Source organism: Vulpes vulpes, chromosome X, assembly GCF_048418805.1.
Source record: "Vulpes vulpes isolate BD-2025 chromosome X, VulVul3, whole genome shotgun sequence".
In the NCBI taxonomy this organism is placed as follows: Eukaryota; Metazoa; Chordata; class Mammalia; order Carnivora; family Canidae; genus Vulpes; species Vulpes vulpes.
Genome location: NC_132796.1, coordinates 32088634 through 32110344, shown reverse-complemented (window position 1 = coordinate 32110344; position 21711 = coordinate 32088634). Strand labels below are relative to the sequence as shown.

The 21711-nt window shown below is 39.3% G+C and overlaps 1 protein-coding gene and 1 pseudogene across 2 annotated transcripts in view; both read right to left on the bottom strand.

Moving 5' to 3' along the window:
• PRRG1 (proline rich and Gla domain 1) overlaps positions 1 to 21711 on the bottom strand; it is a 144124-nt gene that overhangs the window by 22854 nt on the left and 99559 nt on the right. The window lies entirely within an intron of this gene.
• On the bottom strand, positions 8772 to 9914 carry LOC112929927 (ferritin heavy chain pseudogene; annotated as a pseudogene).

The window sequence follows — 21711 nt, the reverse complement described above, 5'->3', positions numbered from 1 at the left end:
CATTTCTGGAAAGCCACAAATTACCAAAACTGGATCAGGAAGAAATAGAAAACCTGAACACGCCAATAACCAGGGAGGAAATTGATGAAGTCATCAAAACCTCCCAAGACACAAAAGTCCAGGGCCAGATGGCTGCCCTGGGGAATTCTATCAAATGTTTAAAGAAGAAACCATACCTATTCTACTAAAGCTGTTTGGAAAGATAGAGATGGAGTACTTCCAAATTCATTCTATGAGGCCAGCATCACCTTAATTCCAAAACCAGACAAAGATCCCACCAAAAAGGAAAATTATAGACCAATATCCCTGATGAACATGGATGCAAAAGTTCTCAAGATACTAGCCAATAGGATACAATAGGACATTAAGAAAATTATTCACCATGACCAAGTAGGATTTATTCCCGGGACACAAGGCTGGTTCAACACTCGTAAAACAATCAATGTGATTCATCATATCAGCAAGAGAAAAACCAAGAACCATGTGATCCTCTCATTAGATGCAGAGAAAGCATTTGACAAAATACAGCATCCATTCCTGATCAAAACTCTTCAGAGTGTAGGGATAGAGGGAACATTCCTCAACATCTTAAAAGCCATCTACGAAAAGCCCACAGCAAATATCATTCTCAATGGGGAAGCACTGGGAGCCTTTCCCCTAAGATCAGGAACAAGACAGGGATGTCCACTCTCACCACTGCTATTCAACATAGTACTAGAAGTCCTAGCCTCAGCAACCAGACAACAAAAAGACATTAAAGGCTTTCAAATTGGCAAAGAAGAAGTCAAACTCTCCCTCTTTGCCGATGACATGATACTCTACATAGAAAACCCAAAAGACTCCACCCCAAGATTGCTAGAACTCATACAGCAATTTGGCAGCGTGGCAGGATACAAAATCAATGCCCAGAAGTCAGTGGCATTTCTAAACACTAACAATCAGACTGAAGAAAGAGAAATTAAGGAGTCAATCCCATTTACAATTGCACCCAAAAGCATAAGATACCTAGGAATAAACCTTACCAAGGAGGTGAAGGATCTATACCCTAAAAACTATAGAACACTTCTGAAAGAAATTGAGGAAGACACAAAGAGATGGAAAAATATTCCATGCTCATGGATTGGCAGAATTAATATTGTGAAAATGTCAATGTTACCCAGGGCAATTTACACGTTTAATGCAATCCCTATCAAAATACCATGGACTTTCTTCAGAGAGTTAGAACAAATTATTTTAAGATTTGTGTGGAATCAGAAAAGACCCTGAATAGCCAGGGGAATTTTAAAAAAGAAAACCATAGCTGGGGGCATCACAATGCCAGATTTCAGGTTGTACTACAAAGCAGTGGTCATCAAGACAGTGTGGTACTGGCACAAAAACAGACATATAGATCAATGGAACAGAATAGAGATCCCAGAAGTGGACCCTGAACTCTATGGTCAACTGATATTCGATGAAGGAGGAAAGACTATCCACTGGAAGAAAAAGTCTAAATGTGAGACAAGATTCTATCAAAATCCTAGAGGAGAACACAGGCAATACCCTTTTTGAACTCGGCCACAGTAACTTCTTGCAAGATACATCCACGAAGGCAAAAGAAACAAAAGCAAAAATGAACTATTGGGACTTCATCAAGATAAGTAGCTTTTGCACAGCAAAAGATACAGTCAACAAAACTAAAAGACAACCTACCGAATGGGAGAAGATATTTGCAAATGACGTATCAGATAAAGGGCTGGTGTCCAAGATCTATAAAGAACTTCTTAAACTCAACACCAAAGAAACAAACAATCCAATTTTGAAATGGGCAAAAGACATGAACAGAAATTTCACAGAGGAAGACATGGACATGGCCAACATGGACATGAGGAAATGCTCCGCATCACTTGCCATCAGGGAAATACAAATCCAAACCACAATGAGATCCCACCTCACACCAGTGAGAATGGGGAAAATTAACAAGAGAGGAAACAACAAATGGTGGAGAGGATGTGGAGAAAGGGGGACCCTCTTGCACTGTTGGTGGGAATGTGAACTGGTGCAGCCACTCTGGAAAACTGTGTGGAGGTTCCTCAAAGAGTTAAAAATAGACCTGCCCTACGACCCCGCAATTGCACTGCTGGGGATTTACCCCAAAGATGCAGATGCAGTGAAACGCTGGGACACCTGCACCCCGATGTTTCTACAATAGCCAATGTCTACAATAGCCAAACTGTGGAAGGAGCCTCGGTGTCCATTGAAAGATGAATGATAAAGAAGATGTGGTTTGTGTATACAATGGAATATTACTCAGCCATTAGAAATGACAAATACTCACCATTTGCTTCGACGTGGATGGAACTGGAGGGTATTATGCTGAGTGAAATAAGTCAATCGGAGAAGGACAAACATTATATGGTCTTATTCATTTGGGGAATATAAATAATAGTGAATGGGAATAGAAGGGAAGGGGGAAGAAATGTGTAGGAAATATCAGAAAGGGAGACAGAACATGAGAGACTCCTAACTCTGGGAAATGAATTAGAGGTGGTGGAAGGGGAGGAGAGCAGGGGTTGGGGGTGACTGGGTGATGGGCACTGAGGGGGGCACTTGACGGGATGAGCACTGGGTGTTATTCTGTATGTTGGCAAATTGAACACCAATAAAAAATAAATTTATTATTATAAGAAAATAAAAAGACCAAGAAAATTAACAGCTAGTTTTTGAAAGGATAAATGAAATCAAATGATCAGAAAACCTCTCTGGAATTCTTAAACCACCTTTGATTTTCTCGAAATTCACTTGTTCGTTCATTCATTCATTTAATTATCCTTTCAGTTCTCAAGCCTTTGGGGTAAAAATGTTCATCCCTTCTGTCAGGAGATCTTCAAGCAAGAACAACTCTACCCATTGCATGGAGTTAGTGGCAACACTCTGTGTCCCTGCTAATACTCCTGTAGCTGGCTTCAGTTGGGCACCTTCTGACAGAGGCATTTTCTATGGAAATAGGGAAGACTGGTCCCGGGTTCAGGAAATCGGTTTTGTTGATGCAATACCCAGACATACCTAAGATCATAAGACCCATTTCCACATTTGAATCAGTACCTACAGATCAATATGAACTTTGTCCTCCAATTATTACTTGGCAGGACACTCCCAAGATACTGCTATTATTCTGAAAGTAAAAAAAAAATTGCAGAACATATGGAATGTTCCTTGTTTATTTTGGAATATTTTTGAAGATTTTTAAAAATTTATAAATGTAGATATTACATTATAGAATGTTCAGAAAATGAAAAATTTTTTAAAAAAACAATGAACTAGACTACGGAAAAAAAGAGAAGATTCAGACAAAATCAGAAATAAAACAGGATGGACGCCTGGGTGTCTCAGTGGTTGAGCAACTGCCTTTGGCTCAGGCCGTGATCCCAGAGTTCCAGGATTGAGTCCCACATCGGGCTTCCTGCATGGAACCTGCTTCTCCATCTGCCTATGTCTCTGCCTCTCTCTCTGAGTCTTTCATGAGTAAATAAGTAAAATTAAAAAAAAAATAAAAGAGGATCCAATTACAACAGAAATACAAATGAACTTAAAGAGACTACTACAATTATAGTTGACTTAGAATTCGAAGTGCAGAAGTCCACTTACATGTGGACTTTTTACAGTACCATAAGTGTATTTTCTTTTATGATTTTCTTAGTAACATTTCATTTTATCTAGCTTTATTGTAAGAATACAGTATTATAACACATATAACATAAAATATGTGTGGACTAGCTATTTGTGTTATTGGTAAGGCTTCTGGTTAATAGTAGGCTGTTAGTAGTAAAGTTTCTGGGGAGTCAAAAGTTATTCTCAAATTTCTGACTGCACGGGGGTTGGTGCACCTAACTCCCATGTTGTTCAACTATATGTAACAACAAACTGGAAAAACTAGAAAAAATGGATAATTTCTGAGAAACCTACAACCTACCAAAACAGAATCATGAAGAAATAGAAAATCTGAATAGACCAATTACTAGTAATGAGACTGAATCAGTAATTAAAAACTTCCCAACAAACAAAAGTCCAGGATTAGACAGTTTTACTGGAGGATTCTGCCAAACAGTTAAAAAAGAATACAAATTCTTATCAAAGTACTCCAAAAAAATTTGCAGAACATTTCCAAATTCATTTTACAAGGGCAACATTTTGATACTAAAACAAGACAAGGATATCACAAGAAAATTAGAAGTTAGTATCTCTGGTGAACATAAATATTAAACTCAACAAAGTATTAGTAAACCAAATTAAATGATACTTTAATAGGATTATGTACCATTATCAAGGGGCATTTATTCCAGGGATGCATGGTGGTTCAACAGACACAAATCAATCAATGCAATATACCACTTTAACAAAATGAAGATTAAAAATCATATCATTTCAATAGATGCAGAAAAAATGAACCTGGCAACATTCAACATCTATTTAAGATTAAAAACCCTAAACAGGGACACCTGGGTGGCTCAGTGGTTGAGCATCTGCCTTCAGCTCAGGGCGTGATCCCGGGTGCTGGGATCAAGTCCCACATCAGACTCCCCTCAGCGAGCCTGCTTCTCCCTTTGTCTGTGTCTCCACCTCTCTCTTTGTGTCTCTCATGAATAAATAAAAAAAAGATACCTCAGCATAATAAAGGTCACAAAGAACAAGCTATGACATCATCCACAATGGTAAAAATTTTTCCTCTGAGATCAGGAATGAGACAAACGTGCCCACTCTCACCACTCATATTCATTATACTACTCGAAGTCCTAGCCAGAGCATGCAGGCAAGAAATACAAAAAGCATCCGTATTAGAAAGGAAAAAGTCAAATTGTCTTTGCAGATGATATACTTTTATATCTAGAAAGTCTTAAAGACTCCACCAAAAACCTGTTAGAAATAATCAATGAATTCAGAAAAGTTACAGGATAGAAAATCAACACAAACAGTTCCATTCTATACACTAAAAACAAGAAATAAAGACTACAATTCCATTTATATTAGCATCAAAACCAATAGAATACTTAAGGATAAATTTAACCAAGGAGGTGAAAGCTCTGTACACTGAAAACTTTAGAATTTCCTGAAATTGAAGATGATAGATACATAGAAAAATATCCTGTGTTCATAGATCAGAAGAACTGATATGGTTAAAATGTCCATACTACCCAAAGTCATCTATAGATTCACTGTAAACCTTATCAAAATTCCAATGACCATTTTTTACAGAAATAGAAAAGTAATTCTAAAATTCCTATGGAGCAACAAAAGACCCAGAATATCCAAAGCAATCTGAAGAACGAACATAGCTAGACACATTGTACCTCCTGATTTAAACAATCAAAATAATATGGCACTGGCATGAAAACACACACATAGTCCAATGGAACATAATCAAAAACTCAGAAATAAACTTGTGCATAAATGTTCAATTAATAATTGACAAGGGAGGGATCCCTGGGTGGCGCAGCTGTTTGGCGCCTGCCTTTGGCCCAGGGTGCGATCCTGGAGACCGGGATCGAATCCCACGTCAGGCTCCCGGTGCATGGAGCCTGCTTCTCCCTCTGCCTATGTCTCTGCCTCTCTCTCTCTCTCTCTCTCTCTCTCTCTGTATGACTACATAAAAAAAAAAAAAAAAATTGACAAGGGAGCAAAGAATAGTCAGTGGGGAAAGGACAGTGTCTTAGATACATTGTGGTGGGAAAATTGAGAAACCACATGCAGAAGAATGAAACTGGACCCCTATCTTATAACATTCCCAAAAATTAACTCAAAAAGGATTAAAGGCTTAAACCTAAGACCTGAAGCCATAAAACTCCTTGAAGATAACACAGGAAAAAAAGTTTTTTGATAAATAATGGTTTTGGATATAAAACAAAAAGCACAAGCAACAAAAGCAAAACAAAAAAAATGGGACTACATTAATCTAAAAAACTTCTGCACAGCAAAAGAAACCGTAAATCAATAAGGCAAACTCTGGAATAGGAGACAGTATACGGAAAGCATATATCTGATAAGGAGTTAATATCCAAAATATATAAAGAACTTATACAACTCAATTATAACGTGGGTAGAGAACCTGAATAAACATTTTTCCAAAGATGTACAGATGACTAACAAGTCTATGAAACAGTGCTCAACATCATTAGTCAATTAGGGAAATGCAAATCAAAGCCACAATGAGATATCACTTCACTTGTGTTAGAATGGCTATCATTAAAAAGACAAGAAATAGGGGCAGCCTGGGTGGCTCAGCAGTTTATCGCCGCCTTCAGCCCAGGGCGTGATCCTGGAGACCAGGGATTGGGTCCCATGTCGGGCTCCCTGCATGGAGCCTGCTTCTCCCTCTGCCTGTGTCTCTGCATCTCTCTCTCTCTCTGTCTCTCATGAATAAATAAATAAAATCTTTTTTTTTAATAAATAAATAAAATCTTAAAAAAAAAGAAAAAGACAAGAAATATTGAGTAATGGCAAGGACGTGGAAAAAAGGAAACCCTTGTGCACTGTTGGTGGAACTATAAATCAATACTGCCGGTATGGAAATCAGTGGACATTCTTCAAAAAATTAAAAATAGAACTGCTATATGATCCAGCAATTTCTTCTCTGGTTTTTATCCCAAAGAAATTAAAACAGGATCTCAAAGATACATCTGCTTCCCAATGTTTAATGCAACATTACTCACACTAGGCCACATATAGAAAGAACCTAAATATTGATCAGTGGATAGATGGATAAAGAAGATGCCATTTTCAACAACTTTGATGAAACTTGACATTATGTGAAATAAGTCAGAAAAAGACAAATACTGTATTCTGTCAATTATATATAGAACTTAAAAAAGCCCAACTCAGAGAGTAGAATGGTTGTTATCATAAGCTGGGGGTTGAAGGAAATGGGGAGATGTTGATCAAATGGTACCAACTTTGGAGATATAATGTATAGTATGAGCGTTATAATTAATGGTATTATATCCTTGAATATTGCTAAGAGAATAAACCTTAAGTAATCTCACCACCAAATAGAAACGACAGTTATATGAAGTCTTGGAGGCTTTTGCTAAGGCTATGGTGGCAATCAAATCCCAACATGTAAGTGTATGATTGTATACCTTAAAATTATACAATGTTACATCTCTAAATTATATCTCAAAACATTGTAATAAAGCAAATCAACAATGATCAAGATTCATTCCAGGAATAAAAAAAAATAACTCCACACAGGAAAATTTATTAAAGTAATTCAGAACATTAGTAGATTAAAGGAGAAAATACATATGATAATAGTATTTGGAGTTTATTTTTTTTAAGATTTTATTTATTTATTTATGAGAGACATAGACAGCGAGGCAGAGACATAGACAGAAGGAGAAGCCGGCTCCTCGCAGGGAGCCCTATTTGGGACTTGATCCCCAGACGCGGGATCACGACCTGAGCCGAAGGCAGAAGCTCAACCACTGAGCCACCCAGGTGCCCCAGAGTTTAGTATTTTTAAAAAATTATTTGATTATTGTTTATACCCTCTACACAACCTCTTGTTTTCTCCTTCTGGAATTTCTACTGAGTGGTTATTATTGTACAATGTCCTTCTATGATTATGAATTATTAATGTCATGAATTATTTCTTTCTTGGGGATTCAGTCTACTTCATATTATCAAATATTTTGATGTTCAGCATCTTTGTTTTCAATGCTTATTCTGAGTAGGGTTTTCTTTATACTAAATCATTAGAAAGTATGCATAAAAACTAATAACCAGAGGTTTTGTCATGGCAGCATGCATTCCTGGCACTGATGTCTATTTGAAATCATACCTGTGTCTCTAGAGAAGCCTAAAACACAGTCCCATAGTCACTGACAACAAGGGTGAACCTGCCAAGCAGGTAATCCACTATGCCAGTTTCCAGGGCCCCCAAGTTGTTACAGAGAAATAATAAACATTAACATTTGCATGACTTAATGAGCTAAATAAAAAAATATTCAGATAAAGTTGAATACTCCATTTATTTTAATCCCTGCCTGATCCCATTTTTCACTTCTTTCTCAGAAGCTATTATGAATGCTAGACCATGTTTCTTCTACACTTTTGTCATACACATCCATCTTCAGCAACCAGGGCTCCAAATCACCCATCTCACCCCATCCCACATAACCACACTATGCGGAAGTGGAAGTTTTCTAATGACAATATGCATGTCCTGCACTGGGGACCAAAGGCAAGTACTCTCATACCTTGGAGAAAGCCAGCCTAAGGTTCAGTTTCTCTTATCACTGTTGCCCGTGGTGAGCTTATCAAAAGACTCTGCCATGATGGATTCTGGGGTCCCTTTCTTGCTATGTAGAATCAACAAACATATTAGTATCTACATATTGTAACAAACTAAGTTTTCAGGTAAAGTTGAATATCTCCTTTACTTGAATCTCCGCCGAACCCCATTTCTGTCACTCTTTCCCCAGATGAACCCTAATCATAATTTTCAGGCAATATTTTTATACTTTTACTATGCACAGGGTCCCACATTTATCAGGGCCTGAGGCCACCCACCCCACACTGTCTATAAGTGTTTAATTTGAGGTAGATGGGGTTTGGTGGGTAGAGACACTCCTGGATACCTATTTTAAAACTTAAAAGGTGAAGGGTTTGCGCGGGAATCAACCAGAGACCTTTTTTTTTTTTAAGTTTTGAACCAAATAACTTTATTGAAACCAAACAACATTTTATTTATTTATTTATTTATTTATTTATTTATTTATTTATTTATTTATGGCAGAACTGGAAGAAAACAACCCGAACGTTCTACGTTCTGCCAAGGCAATACTGCAACAGGCACGCTCGGCAGGGTGCCCCGGGGAAGTGCCCCTGGGCCCTGCCTGGGGGGAGGGGTCAGTCCCAGGTCAGTTCTCTTTGTGGCTGTCGCGCAGGGTGAGCCTGTCGAACAGGTACTCAGCCAGGCCGGCTTCCGGGGCCCCCATGCTGCAGAGGCTGGTGACGTGGCCTCCCAGCTCTTCGATGGCCTTGACTTGCTCGCGGAGGTAGTGGGCGTCCAGGAAGTCGCAGAGCTGGGCGTCGTTCCTGTCGGTGGCCAGCTGGTGCAGGTCGAGCAGGCTCTGGCTGACGCTCTTCTCCAGGTGCAGGGCGCACTCCATGGCCCTCAGGCCGCTCTCCCAGTCGTCGCGGTCGGGCTTCTTGATGTCGCGCAGACGGAGGCGGCCCCCGCGCTGGTTCTGCAGCTCCATCAGCATCTCGGCGTGCTGGGTCTCCTCGCGGGCCTGGCGCTGGAAGAAGCGGGCGAAGTTCCTCAGGGCCACGTCGTCGCGGTCGAAGTAGAAGGCCATGGACTGGTAGACGTAGGAGGCGTACAGCTCCAGGCTGATCTGGCTGTTGATGGCGGCCTCGCAGTCGGGGTGGTAGTTCTGGCGGACCTGGGAGATGGGCGCCGTGGCCATGGCTGGCGGCCCGGGTACCAGGACGAGGGCGAACACGTCGCGGAAACGAGAGCCACGGAGTGGGCAACGGCGGGGCCGACTTCGGTGGTGGCCTCGGAGGTTGCCCAGCGTGAGTGGTGAGGGAGGCCGGAGGCCGGATCAGTAGCGGTTGATCTGAGGGAAGTGGCGGTTGAGATGGGAGACAGCTCTGGGAGGGGACCGGAAATGTCATCCAGGGAAGGGGGTGCACTTCCGGCTCAGTGAGGGCCGCGAAGGCTGTGTTCGAGGTGCTGTTGGAGCCTGAGTGAGGCAGAGTGACCCTGTGCTGAGCACCTGGCATTTACTAATAAAGTTTCTAATTTGGGGATAATGTGTCTACCTAAGTACTTTATTTTGTTCTCTGAGCCTATCACAGGCTGATCTTACTCAAATTCAAATTCATACTCTTATTCAAATTCAGTCTTATTCAATTCAAATTCATATTCTTAAAATTCTGAGTATAAATTCAAGTTTTTTGAAGTTTTCCCCTGTTTCCTGTAGTTTTTTTTTTAACTTCAGATATTTTTCCATTTTTTGATCATGACCTTCTTTTTCACTTTTCCACAATTATTTTACAAACCTTTGTCCATTCATATTTAGGAAAAAAAGGCACATTTGATTAGCCTAGGTAATTAGCATGTATGCAATCCACAGTTATGATTGATGTCCATTTCACTAATAGGCTTTTCCTTGGAACAGGAAGGTACAGTATATCAATAAGGGAGTTGTCTCCTTGGGGATACATGGCAGGATACTTGCAGGTAAGATAGGGACCCTCCCTCTTGCCAAAACAAAGATGGCAATTCTGATGATGGAAGAGTAGTTTTTTCCCCTTCTTTCTAGATAGATGTGCGTCAGTTGTTTCCCTTCTGCTATGTTGGTCTGCGTTTGTCTCAAGCTCACTCAATGTCTGCTGTGTAGTTTTGGGAGCTGAAAGGTCAAATACTATAACTGCTTACTTACAATATAATTAGGGTTTGGGGACGTCTCAGAGCAGGGCAGATAAAACATCTGTTCAGAGTAGCTCTTTAATCTCTTGGTTGACTTGGGACCGGCTGCAGTAAAACTATTCTTGAGATTTCTCTGCATGTGCTTGGTTTTCCATGCAGATGTTTTGACTTACCCGAATTAACTAATCTGATAACATCTTGCTTTACCTATCTTCCAAGAATTCCTCATCATTTCTGGTCTACTACTGAGAATCCTTGTGTGTGTGTGTGTGTGTGTGTGTGTGTGTGTGTGTGTGTGTGTAGGTTTTGTGTATGTTTTTAGCCACAACTATAATTCAATTATCATTGTTTATTTCTAAAACTTAAAATAATTTTCTGAATAGGTAATACATTCTCAGGGGTCAAAGCCACACAGCTCTCTTCTCTGCAGGTGACCAGTGTGGTATTACTTGTTACAATTAGGAGGAAAAAGAAGAGAAAAAGGAATAAATAATATTCAAAACAGAAGAAACTCTGAAATACATTTTTTAGGAGCACCTTTTTTGTGTATTTTTTTTATTGGAGTTCGATTTGCCAACATGTAGCATATCACGCAGTGCTCATCCCGTCAAGTGCTCATCCTATCAAGTCCCCCCCTCAGTGCCCGTCACCCAGTCACCCCATCCCCCCATCCACCTCCCCTTCCACTACCCCTTGTTTGTTTCTCAGAGTTAGGTGTCTCTCATGTTCTGTCCCCCTCTCTGATATTTCCCACTCATTTTCTCTCCTTTCCCCTTTATTCCCTTTCACTAAGACCATATAATGTTTGTCCTTCTCTGATTGACTTACTTAACTCAGCATAATACCCTCCAGTTCCATCCACATCAAAGCAAATGGTGAGTATTTGTCGTTTCTAATGGCTGAGTAATATTCCATTGTATACATAGACCACAGCTTCTTTATCCATTCATCTTTCAATGGACACCGAGGCTCCTTCCACAGTTTGGCTATTGTAGACATTGCTGCTATAAACATCGGGATGCAGGGTGTCCTGGCATTTCAGTGCATCTGTATCTTTGGAGTGAATCCCCAGCAGTGCAATTGCTGGGTCAGAGGGTAGCTCTATTTTTAACTCTTTGAGGAACCTCCACACAGTTTTCCAGAGTGGCTGCACCAGTTCACATTCCCACCAACAGTGCAAGAGGGTCCCCCTTTATCCACGTCCTCTCCAACATTTGTTGTTTCCTCTCTTGTTAATTTTCCCCATTCTCACTGGTGTGAGGTGGTATCTCATTGTGGTTTTGATTTGTATTTCCCTGATGGCAAGGGATGCGGAGCATTTTCTCATGTGCTTGTTGGCCATGTCTATGTCTTCTTTGGTGAAATTTCTGTTCATGTCTTTGGCCCATTTCATGATTGGATTGTTTGTTTCTTTGGTGTTGAGTTTAATAAGTTCTTTATAGATCTTGGACACTAGCCCTTTATCTGATACGTCACTTGCAAATATCTTCTCCCATTCTGTAGGTTATCTTTGAGTTTTGTTGGCTATTTCTTTTGCTGTGCAGATGCTTTTTATCTTGATGAAGTCCCAATAGTTCATTTTTGCTTGTTTCCCTTGCCTTCATGGATGTATCTTGCAAGAAGTTGCTGTGGCCAAGTTCAAAAAGGGTGTTGCCTGTGTTCTCCTCTAGGATTTTGATGGATTCTTGTCTCACATTTAGGTCTTTCATCCATTTTGAGTTTATCTTTGTGTCTTCTGTAAGAGAATGGTTTAGTTTCATTCTTCTGCACATGGCTGTCCAATTTTCCCAGCAGCATTTATTGAAGAGACTGTCGTTTTTCCAGTGGATAGTCTTTCCTGCTTTGTTGAATATCAGTTGACCATAGAGTTGAGGGCCCATTTCTGGGTTCTCTATTCTGTTCCATTGATCTATATTTCTGTTTTTGTGCCAGCACCACACTGTCTTCATGATCACAGCTTTGTAGTACAACTTGAAATCCGGCATTATGATGCCCCTGGCTCTGGTTTTCTTTTCCAATATTCCCCTGGCTATTCGGGGTCTTTTCTGATTCCACACAAATCTTAAGATGATTTGTTACAACTCTCTGAAGAAAGTCCATGGTGTTTTGATAGGGATTGCATTAAATGTGTAAATTGCCCTGGGTAGCATTGACATTTTCACAGTGTTCATTCTGCCAATCCATGAGCATGGAATATTTTTCCATCTCTTTGTGTCTTCCTCAATCTCTTTCAGAAGTGTTCTGTAGTTTTAGTTTTTAGGGTATAGATTCTTTACCTCTTTGGTTAGTTTTATTCCTAGGTATCTTATGCTTTTGGGTGCAATTGTTAATGGGATTGACTACTTAATTTCTCTTTAGAAGCACCTTCTTCTCAAATACACATGGATTATTTGCCAAGAAAATTCGTATTCTGGGCCATACTAAGTCTCAATACATTTCAAATGATTCAAATCATACAAGATTATAAAAGAAATATCTTAAATAAAGAAATCTACCTTAACAACTAGAAAAAGAAGAATGATATATACACAAACCAGACAGAAGGCAGGAAATGATAACGGAGCAAAAAATTCAGTGGAACATAAAACAAAAATATGTAGACTAAGTAAAAACTAAATGGATTGAAATTAAAAAAAGATAAATGTCTAGAAGACTGATTAGGAAAAAAAGAGAGGAGACATAAATTAGCAATATCAAGAATGAGAGAAGAGATTACAGGTCATAAAAAAGGAACAATACTGCTATGCCTGGCTTAGGCTAATTATGATTCATCTAGATATGTTATTAGTGTCCTAAATTGGGGTTCTTTTAGTAAGGAAGAAGGGGGTGAAGTAGTTTTTAGATCAGTAATCAACAGTTTCTGTCTCATTTCTATTCATTAGTAACTTAGAATCCATTAATTCAGGCAATTACTTTCTTTCTTCTCCAAGAATGTTTTTGGGAGGGCAGTCCATAATCAACCTGCACAGGATTCCTAGGATAATGGAAGTGAATAATACAGGAGCTGGTAGAGAGGCAAAAAGAATGGCGTATACTGGAATAAAATAGCTTTTTTATGATAAATTGAAGAGATATTAAAATCCCTAGTAGATAATTATTTATCTCCGTTTTGTCTAGAGTTTGCCCTAAATTTTAATATTTTAAAATAGAAAACAATAGGGGTGCCTGGGTGACTTGGTTGGTTAAGCGTCCGACTCTTAATTTCACCTCTGGTTATAATCTCAGGGTTGTAAGATTGAGTCCCACATCAGGGGCTACCTCTGTCCTTCTGCCCCCACCCCTCAACTGCTTATGTGCTTATGCTCTCTAAAATACATAAATAAATCTTAAAATGGAAAACAAAGTAGAATTTTTTTCTTTCTTTCTTTCTTTCTTTCTTTCTTTCTTTCTTTCTTTCTTTCTTTCTTTTTTTTTTTTTTTAGATTTGAGAAAGGGTGGGCACAAGGAGAAGGAGAGAGAGACTCTCAAGCAGACTCTACACAGAGCATGAAGCCTCATGTGGGGCTTGATCCCAGGACCCCAAGATCACGACGTGAGCTGAAATCGAATCGGATACCAACCAAGAGAGCCACCCAGGCACCCCTGGAATGGAACAGTTTGAATGAAAAGCTAATATAAATTCTAAGTTAATGGGGAATTCTTATTTTTACTAATTTATCTCATTTTAGTTATTAGTATGCACCTGAATCTTTATAACAATGTATTTCAAGGTGATAAAAATGAATCTCTGTAGAACTGAAAATTTTCATTAACTTTATAAATAGAAATAATTCTTTATCATCTCTTCTACATCTTCAGACATTACTCTGGAATTATAATGAAACTTCATCAGTTTATTTAGCTTAAAGACAGCTCCTTTGAAAATTATCTTACTATCAAACAAAACAAATTCAGAATTATCTAAAAGTTCAGGTTGCCACTTCTCAGATAATAACAGGAAATCTCAGCCTACCTCTATATTCATTCCTAACTGGCCCTATTATATTGCAAGTTTTATTAGGTTTACTCCTCTTCAAGACATCCTGCTTTGTGCTCCAAGTGTTATCAGCTACATGGTACGATGCTTATGAGTAGGAAGTTAGTAATCAAAAGCCACAAGTCCCAATTACAGTCAGAAGTCACATGTATCATTAGTCTTTTTGCATTCACAATATTGGTCCAGAGATGGAAAGAATATTACCTAATTTGCCTGTCCCAAATGGTATTGTTTCTCAAGCCTTTTAAAATGCAAAATTAAAAATCCAGCTAAGTACCAGCCACCAATTTTTCCATTTCAGTCATATCTGAACTTGAATAAGTATATTGTGATGTGTCTTAATGGCCTAATAGGAATCAGGATAAGAAACCTATAGGTAATTTGTTTCTTGGTAAAACCCCTGGTAAAATTATCACCAATCAAATCAGGAGGGAACTGTGTTCAATGCAAAGTGAGGGAAGGGGTGAGAGGAAGACACTGAATTAGGAGACCTGGATCCTATTTTGGTCTGTACCAATCAATATCCTGCTATGGAAAAAGGAGTAAATGGACCTCTGTAAGGCTATTATTTGAAAAATGAAGAGTTTGACCGATTTGGTTTTCATAGACCCTATCAATTATAAATATTATTGGAACCTATTCCATGAAATCTTTCTTTAGCCATGGAATGGAAGGAAAAATCAGCCTTTAGTCTATTCATGACAAGCAGTGACTAGTATCACATATTATCTTTGGGAATGGAAAATACCTTAACATTCAAATAATAATGCTGTTTTACATTATGGCATTAGTGCAAGTTTTTAAAGCATACACTTGAAGAAAAGGCAGAGCCCTCTTTTTGCTCCTTGGTTGTTTTATATGCAGTGGGGGAATAAATCATCTGTTTCAGCTTGAGGGTACACCCTAAGACTTAAGGCTAACAATATAGGGCTATCACAAAGTTCCAATTCCCTTTGCCACTGATTTTATTGTACCTTGGAACTGGCTAAGTGAAATCTTATTTCTACAGTTACTGATATTCCAACTAATGAGAACCACTATCAGCCTCATCCTAGGGGAGACTATGCCCTAACACTGGGGGGATAAGGGGAAACAGTGACATCCCCAAATATTAAAGGAATCAGCAGCTACTTACTATAACTGAAACTGATTTACAGTGGTGGCTGCACCCAGATGGGAATCTTTGAGTGGGCATTAGTGGTGATTCGTTCCTGTATTACATTATCAAATATACTGTGAATTGAAAAGCATACTATTTTTTATGTATTAGAAAAGAAAAAAAATGCTTTCAATTAATCCATGACATGTTATTGATTATAAGCTGCACTTCAATATAAAGTGTGAATAAGTCATCACTGAAATATGGTGATATGTTTTCATCCACTTGTCTGAATACATTTATCAAAGTAGCTACTTTTTAAAATATTCATAATTGTTTATACTTCTTGGTAACTTATTTTTGGCCCTAATAGCCTATAGCAGTTTTATGTACAAAGACAGAAAACATTAATAAAGAAAAAATTCACATTTTCTGTTGGATATTGTGTCAGTTTACATTTCAGTCTCATCCTAGAATGGACAGTTTCTGACTTTTTTCCTTTCCTTTTGTGGAAGGAGAGGTTTAGAGTATTCCTTGGGAAATAGGTAAAACCCTGTTCTCTAAATTCATAGCTAACCTCCTTCTAGCATGCTATGGGAGGCATAACCCATTTCATTTTCAAATAAGATTAGTAGATGCATAACCATTTAACAAGCAAAGTTGCTGATCTAGGTTTCTACCCAAATCCCAATTTGAATGTGAAAGTTTCGTTCTCATAAATTCCAGTGACTGATTGCAGCTCACTGTTAGATAATGGGAGCCATTTCTCTCTCTTTTTTTTTAAGGTTTTATTTATTTATTCATAAGAGACACAGAGAGAAAGAGACGCAGAGACACAGGCAGAGGGAGAACCAGGCTCCATGCAGGGAGCCTGACGTGGGATTCAATCCCGGGTCTCCAGGATCAGGCCCTGGGCTGAAGGTGGCCCTAAACCACTGAGCCACCCGGGCTGCCCAATGGGAGCCATTTCTAACAAGAACAGTACTACCTATCAAGCAATTACGCATCCTAAAACAGTAGCAAGGTAGCTGATAGGGTCACCAAGATAGCTACTGCACATGCTAGGTTAGCGTGTCACGTTTCACAGTGGCAGTTACTGTTTAGACCTGAAGACTTTGAACTACTGGGGAGAGCTCTAAAAAATCCAGTTGTTTGGATTAGGTATATGAAGAGAACACTGACATTTCATTCCGAGTAGACATCTGCTTAAGCAGTAGAATGGCTAATGTACCTCACTCCTGCTCCCTGTGCCCATATGGAGGGCAAGGTGGATTGGAGGAAAAGCAAGGTAGAGAACAGGATCAAGGTACAGACCTTTTCTGAAGATTAAAACAAGGGTGTAAGAATTTCCCACCATTTAGGTAGATCCTGTGGAAACTTGACCCATGTTGCAGCTACTTTGTCCCAGAGGGCTGTTTGCCAGGCAAAAGGCCCCAACAACAAGATGTGAGGCATGCACAGGATAGAAGCCAGCTGGGGAAGGGGGTAGAAGAGGCCAACACCGAGTTGTAACTCCTATTCCTAGAACTGTGTTGTGCAGAGATTTCTTTTAGGGACCTCTTGAAGAACATCGTGCACCTCCCATTGAACTTAAAATTAGGTTCACCAAAGAATTAGTGACAGCCAAAAAGGAGAGCAATACTAGTTAAGTTAGAGACATCTGTCCCCTTTCCCCTTCCTTCCCCTCAAAATACTTAAGGAGAGAGATGTGAAGGGGTAAGAGTTAAAGAGCAGATTATGCTCCTCTCTTCATTCCATGATCTTAAGGTCAAGGTCTAGTAGGAGCTGAAGGAGCAAAGGAGAAAAAAAGTGGGCATAAAGGAAATCCAACAGTGAAGTTTTAAATGGAAGAGAATGTATATGAGTTTTTATGCCCAAAAGTGCCGGGAGATCTGCCTATCATCAAGGAACAGGAGTTTAGACTTTCAAACTAGAGTGGTTAAACAGAGCAGGGTCTTTTTAGACACCTCATCATTTTATGTGACCTCAAAATCTGGTGCAATACTTCCATGGAATCCTTGGATTTTCACCACATCTCTTAGAAGAACAGCTTCTGGTAAATTAATTGTAATAAGAAGCACTGATGAGTTCTGAAATTCTATATGTATTTTTAGTGTAGTCATAGGTAAACAGTATATATGGAGGTTAAAAAGGGCATCACTAGCTAGATATTGTTGCCCACAATATGCAGAGTTACATTAAATCTATGGTGCAAATGACTGTACAAATAACCAAAAAAGGGGGGGGGGGCATTACTCTCACCAGTACCCAGTCTATGAGGGCAGGTCTGAAAACCAGTAATTGGCAGTGGGACAGGAAACCTGCTGAGGTTACTTCAGGTCAAGGTTAACAGACTGCTGGCATGGGTAAGAGAGACCCACACTGGAACGAATCCACTCCTTGGTAATACACAGTGTGAAACCCTCAAAATTAAGTTCTAATCATAACCTGAAAAAAATAACTAAGACTACAAAGGATTTATAATCTATAAAAGGGGTCAAATGCCAGAGAATAAGACACCAGTAATTTTAAAACAGTATCAGCAATTTAATGAATAAAAACTTTAAATGGTCATATAAGTTTTTTCAAAGGGTCCAAGATGGTGACATGGGTAGACCCTGAAACTCACTCCTCCATGGACACACCAAATCTACACCTACACATAAAGCAATTCCTCCTGAAGAAGAACTGAGGACTGCCTGAATAGCTTCTGCACAACAAAGGATGGAGGGACCACATATAAAACAGCAGGAGAGAAAAAAATCCAGAACTCCTACCTCCTACACTGTGAACTATAGTAGGGAGGAATAGTACTGAGGGATCAGAAACAAGATTTGTCTGCCCTCGGGCACAGAAAAGAAGGCACAGTTTATTTATTTATTTATTTTTTAATTTTTATTTATGATAGTCACAGAGAGAGAGAGAGAGAGAGAGGCGCAGAGACACAGGTAGAGGGAGAAGCAGGCTCCATGTACCGGGAGCCCGATGTGGGATTCAATCCCGGGTCTCCAGAATCGCGCCCTGGGCCAAAGGCAGACACCAAACCGCTGCGCCACCCAGAGATCCCGAAGGCACAGTTTAAACAAGCAACTAGAATATAAAGGAACTAGGCCTAGAACTCTGCCAAACAGGGAAGCTTCCAAAACAGCAGGAAGCTTCCCTGCTGTTTTGGTTGAAGCAGCTGGTGAGTGCAACTGTTTACATTCCCTCTCCACCTATACTGCCCAGATGGGAGCAGGATCTCACCCCCTAGCCAACAGGCTGCGTAGTGAGTCCTGAGCCTCTAGCCCACACCAGCACCAGCCTTCCTGCTAAAGCGGCCCTAGCACCACATGCACTGCTGGACAGTGTCTACCATAGCTCTAGTCATCTCACCAAGGCAACACAGGTACCAAGCATCCCAGGACACCCCAGCCTTGCACCCACTTCAGCTCCAGAAGACTTGCCAGGGTACCCCCTATTAGAGTGCCCTAGGATCTTCCAGACCACACCTGTTACAGCTCCCCTATACTGCCAGGGTGACCTCTGCCCAGAGAGCCCCAGGACCCCCTAGCCTGTGCTCACTTCAGTTCCAGCTGTCCAGAGCAGGGTGGCCCAGCCAGGAGTGCCCTGGGACTCGCAACACATGACTGTTGAAACTCCAGCCACTCAGCCAAAGCTGCCAGGAGCACACAGTCTACACAGGGGGATGTTGCTACAGAAGGCCATTCAAGTTTGTAGGTAGATATTCTGCCTAATTCAGACACAAACACAAAGTCAAACAAAATGAGGAGACAGAGAAATAAGCTCCAAGTGAAAGAATGAGACAAAACTTCAGAACAAGAGTGAAATGAAACAGATAAGCCATCTACCTGATAAAAAGCTCACAGTAACAGTCATAAAGATGCCCACCAGGCTAGAGAAGAATGTATGAACTCAGTAAGAACTTCAACAAAGAGACAGAAAATATAAAAAAAGTTTAAATCCACTGAAGTATAAAGTAAATGAAAGATACACTAAAACATTCCCTTGGGAATGTGTGATTCAGTCGGTTAAGTGTTTGACTCTTGATTTCAGCTCAGATCATGACCTCCAGATCATGAGATCAAGCCCCGCATCGGGCTCTGTGCTCAGTGCAGAGTCCTCTTGAGGTTCTTTCTCTCCCTTTGCCCCTCCTCTCTCTCTCTTTCAATAAGTAAATGAAATCTTCAAAAAAAAAAAAAAAAAAACCCCACACAACAGTCCAAAAATATTTGAGACACAGTAAAAGTATTTCTTAAAAAAGAAAAAAAAAAAGTATTTCTAAGAGGAAAGTTTAAGTGATATAGGTCTATCTCAAGAAGAAAAATCTCAATATAACCTTACACCTAAAGGAACTAGAAAATAAATAAAGCCCAAAGTTAGTAGAATAAAGGAAATAAAATCAGAGTAGAATTACATGACGTAGATGCTGAAAAAAGATCAATGAAACCAAGAGCTAGTTCTTTAAAAAAAATAAACAAAAGTGATAAACCAATAGCCAGATTCTTCATGGGAAAAAAAAGGACAGAAATAAGATCAGAAATGAAAGAGAAGTAACAACTGACACCACAGAAATACAATTGATTATAATAGACTCCTATGAAAAATTATATGCCAACCAACTGAATGCATAAATATCTAAAAATCTATAAACTTATAAAAGTGAATAAGAAAGAGAAAACCTGAACAGACTGATTACTCATGAGGAAATCGAATTTTGTAGTCAAAACACTCCCAACAACAAAAGTTCAAGACCAAATGGCTTCACAAGTGAATTTTACCAAACATTTCAAGAAAAGTTAATCCTTATTCTCCTCAGACTATTCCAAAAATTGAAGAGGAAGTAACACTTCCAAATTCATTCTATGAGGCCAACATTACTCCGATATGAAAACCAGACAAAGACACTAAAAGAAAAGAAAAGAAAAGAAAGAGAAAGAAAGAAAGAAAGAAAGAGAAAGAAAGAAAGAAAGAAAGAAAAAGAAAACTACAGGCCAATATCCCTGATGAACATAGATACAAAAATCCAGGGATATAAGGATGGTTCAATATTTGCAAATCAACTGATATACCACATTAATAAAACAAAGGATATAAAGTATATGACCATCTTGGGGCACCTGGGGCATCCAGGGTCTTGGCATTGAGCCCCACATCGGGTTCCATGGTCCACAGGGAGTCTGCTTTTCCCACTCCCTCTGCCTCTTCCCCTATATGTGCTTTCTCCCTCAAATAAATTAAATCTTTTTAAAATTGTTTTTTAAATTCAGTTAATTAACAATGTATTATTGGTTTCAGAGGTAGAGGTCAGTGATTCATCAGTCTTATATAACAGTGTTCATTACATCACATGCCCTCCTTAATGTTCATCACCCAGTTACCCCATCCTCCCACCCCCCTCCACTCCAGCAACACTCAGTTTGTTTCCTATGGTTAAGAGTCTCTTATGGTTTATCTCCCTCTTTGATTTCATCTTGTTTTATTTTTTCTTCTCTTCCCCTATGATCCTCTGTTTTGTTTCTTAAATTTCACATATGTGTGAGATCATATAATTGTATTTCTCTGACTTATTTCACTTAGCATAATACCTTCAAGTTCCATCCACATCATTGCAAATGGCAAGATTTCACATTTTGGATGGATTAGTAGAGTTGTGTGTACGTGTGTATCTATATATACAGATACACACAATGAGCATGGAGTTGAGGGTCCATTTCTGGGTTCCCTATTCTGTTCCATTGATTTATATGTCTATTTTTGTGCCAGCACCATATTGTCTGGGTAATTACAGCTTTGTAATAGAGCTTGAAGTCCAGAATTTGAGCTTGATTAGAGCTTGATGTCACCAGTTTTGGTTTTCTTTTTCAACACTCCTTTGGCTACTAGGGGTCTTTTCTGGTTCCATAAAAATTTTAGGATTATTTGTCCCAAGTCTGTGAAATAAGTTGATGGTGTTTTGACAGGGGTTGCATTGAATGTATAGCTTGCTCTAAGTAGCACATTTTAATATTTGTTCTTAAAATCTTTTAAAAAATTATATGATCATCGCAATAGATGTAGAAGGATTTGACAAAATTCAATGCCATTCATGATAAAAAAAAAACCCACCAACCAACCAACCATGCTCCTTAAAGCAAAAGCAAATTCCCTGGCCTCATGGAGACCTGTGGACTCTGAACTGTGAATTTTAAAAGTAAACGTTTTTATTTTGCAGTAATTTTA